Raw genomic sequence first — 3931 nt, forward strand, 5'->3', positions numbered from 1 at the left:
TCATCTATATCAGAGATTTCGGTTTCATAATTTTATTTGTTATATAAGTTTATTTGTTGAGAGTATAATTGCAGAATAAATTGTTAGGATAATCACATTAGAGCCAGTTTTAAAATTGTTAACATACAATTTTAACCCTATCCTCTAAATGTTCATTAAATGCTTAAACTTTTAACATTCCATAACATATTTAATTCATTTAACAAAACTTATGATAAACTAATAATTTCACTTGACAATTAATTTATAAAAAAATGAATTACCAACGTTTTTCCTAAATTCATAAAAGACCTAAGTCTTAATCACACGATTTTGCAGATTTATTTTAGTCTTTTGACAAAACGAGTTGTTAACGAGTCACTTTTAACACAACATAGTCATCTATATCAGGTGATTTCGGTTTCATAATTTTATTTGTTATTTAAGTTTATTTGTTAAGAGTGTAATTGTAGAATAAACTGTTAGGATCATCACAGAAATTACAGTTTATTCTATAGTTACACTCTAAACAAATAAACATTAATAACAAATAAAATTATGAAACCGAAATCACCTGATATAGATGACTATGTCGTGATAAATGTCTTGTTAACAACTCGTTTTCTCCATGTTACACCCAAATATTGTAATCACATTATTAAAGATTTTCGCGGAATTTTGGCCCATTTATTTTATTTAGTTCGTTATTATTTAAAAATCCATTATCAGTCAAAAGGTGTAACTTCTATATATATATATATTTATTGCCAACAAACAATTCAACGTACACTTGTCACAAACCCGAGTTTTAATAAAAATCCGACATAACCCATTCGCATTTCGGACTTTCCTTACGGAAAGAATTCGTGTTTATCAAATCAAAGACCGAATTCAAGTGACCAAAACCTCCATGGGCACATAAACACTTAATAAAAATGACACGGGAGTTGTATTCCTAAACACTGCATATAACCATCACATATTTATTGTAATTAAGCAAGTAAAGAACCTATTAATGCCAAATCTCCTTTCTATTGCCCTGCTACCAAAGATTGATCACCCTCGCATATCACTTTGGCTATCGACTTTAGCCACCCCGTCATTTCTCGGATTCCCTCGGAATAGTTCTTCAATATCGATCTCCCGATATGATGTGCAATCCATGACAATCCGATTAATCCTTATGTCTTGGCCACATATTAGATAGTCAACTTATCTCACCTGCATGTTACCACCATAATAGATTAGTCTAAACCAAGTGAGGACACATACCCCGTATATTCGATATTCAATTATAAATCATAATTATATATTATATATTATAATTAAAGTATATCAATTCCATCCCCGAAGCACAATCTCCATTTAGTCGTCTAAAGCCCGACTTTGCTCTTATGTATTCCTCCTCATCCAACCTCCACACTAAGCCTTTTTCACCTCCAAGTAGTCCTGTTAACTTAGAATAACAACATACTACAAAACAAACCACATATAGAATAATTTACACCAATATAATAAAACACCATTACGCCCCGTTTATAAACAGTAATTCAGATAACCACATTCACAAGCATGAAATAGTGAAACACGCGTATTTGCACATATGTTGACAACATATATGACTTCTTAGTCTAACATACACACCATCTATCAAGATATCACTCACTTCAACTCATTGATTTAATATGAACACCTTAAGGAATACAACCGTATATAAATCACATTCCACGCAATTCCCAATAGTGTGGTAAATACATTAAAGTCTTTTGTTTAAAAAAAACAGATCTGCGCAGCTGTAGTAAATCGTTATTTTCGCCCATTTATGTTAGGTATTTTGTTTTAAACTGAAATCTGAAAGAAATAGACTCCGAGAACTTTCCGTCGGTATATAATACGCCACGAATGGATGTTCAGTTAATTTACTATGATTATTTTAAAACCGGTTAAAATATGGAAAAAAGCTGAATTTTCAGCACTTAGGCACTCGACCCATTATTAATTTGCATTCTTTCTTTATGAGTTTAAATCCCTAAAACCCAGTCAAAACAATACAATATTGTTAAGTTTTACCATATTCAACAGTTTGTATCAAACAACCTTAATTGTAATACTTTCTAATCAATACGACCCAAACTCATTCAATATTATAATTTACTCCTTATAACAACATATGGTTAACAGACATGACACCTCAACTGATATCCAGTCACGTGTATAATAGCATAAAATATACAAAGTTGCAATAATAATTCACCAGGTATAAAACTAGCTAGAACCCATTAGTTTCACCAAACGCAATTTGACTCACTCACCTTTGCCCGTAGGAAGGTTGATGTTTTCTCACTCGTTTGATCCATTGCCATTCAAGACTTATCACACCTATCTCAACAACAATCAAACTTGCAAACCATTAGAACACATAACCTGGATGTTCATCCATTTAATACGTATTTATTATTCACCCACCAATAACATGAGTTATAGTCCACCATTCTTTAACATACAAATAAATAACGAGTTACTCCCACCCATGAGGCCCGTCATCACCCATTTAACCCCTTGTTACCCGTTCTTGTTCAACCACAACTATAGGTCGAAGTTACCAATCCAACATACAACATTTAACAAGAAGCAATGGTCTTTTGGTTATAAATTAAATCGTATTTTTAAACTCACATTCCCATTCGACTCATTTAGGTGATTGACTAAAAATAACATTTACATTGTACTCTATGTTAATCACATTCGTCAAAGCTTTATATTTACTAAACACCCTTTGATTATTAACAAGTCATTTAAATCAAGTAAACATTATAAAATCTTTCAATTCCCACTATTTATTTAGATTAGGCATTTCATCGAACACCATGTGTGCGCAATTAGAAGTCACCATTAGCATACCCATTTGAACTCCCCAAATCACCATTTTATCATCAAAGTTATCAATTTCATTAAACATACAATAAAACTTGAAACTATAATCAAACTCCTACTTTGCTAATCAACTATCACCATAAAGGTGTAAAACTACTAGAACCTATCATTAATCATTATGGGTACACCTAAACCATATAATCTAACATCTAGATTATAACATGCAATCAAACTCATAATTCAATAATCACAAACAATTATTTTAATACATCAATTAGGTGTCGTACACACAAAATCACTCACCAATACCCACAAATTCATGGGTTTAAAGCTCACCATCATACTATCCCACATATTTATAAATTTGCCATTAAACATCAAAGATTACATACCATGGATGATAGAAACCGGATGAATAGAGGATAATCAAAGCTTTAATCAACTGATTGTGTGGCTAGGTAGTGAAATCAATATCTTCTGCTTCCTGGCCTCTTGTTCGACGCACACACAGAAGCAAAACATGCTTCTGGAATCTGGACTTTGTTTTTCTTTATTTATTCATTCCATGTTTAGTTAGTACAAGTTTTCTTCTTTTACCATTAGTTAGAGATCTTGTCCAAACTAGTTCTTATGATTTAAATCTTATAATCACTAGGTGGAATTTTATTACACTTCATTCTTCCCTTATAAAGCCATAACATAGTATATTTTTTTAAAATACTATCTTTCTAATATAAATACATTTTTGAGATTAATATCCCTCTTTCATTTTATATTATAATTTAATCTCATGAGAAACAGGATGTTACACTCCAAATACTAGAATGAATCTGCAAAATCTTAAGACGTGAAGTGTTCATTAAATGCTTAAACTTTTATGATTAAGGACAATCAACCTCAAGTGTTAAGATGGAGGGAAAAATTTTATTACCCGATAGTTGCTCAAGGGTGTTAAGAAACCAAAGTTGTTAAGTGTTGATTATTGTTATTAATGCCAAGTTATAAGTCTTTGGTCAAAGTTAGTTCTTGAGCTTCTCGATAGTTTTCTTGACAATGTTTTTCAAAAAGGAAAAAAGAT

General features: G+C 31.3%; 1 long non-coding RNA gene across 1 annotated transcript; it reads right to left on the minus strand.

Annotated features, from left to right (window-relative positions):
• Positions 1-1029: 1029 nt before the first annotated feature.
• LOC143637053 (uncharacterized) lies at positions 1030-3363 on the minus strand. The gene is made up of 3 exons (XR_013154362.1): positions 3246-3363; positions 2292-2358; positions 1030-1200 (listed from the first exon to the last, which is right to left on the minus strand). It is a non-coding gene; the product is annotated as an uncharacterized LOC143637053 (long non-coding RNA).
• Positions 3364-3931: the final 568 nt, after the last annotated feature.

Source organism: Bidens hawaiensis, unplaced genomic scaffold (genome assembly GCF_021521415.1).
Source record: "Bidens hawaiensis isolate Kalapana, Puna unplaced genomic scaffold, B.hawaiensis_p1.1 tig00008103_1, whole genome shotgun sequence".
Lineage (NCBI taxonomy): Eukaryota > Viridiplantae > Streptophyta > Magnoliopsida > Asterales > Asteraceae > Bidens > Bidens hawaiensis.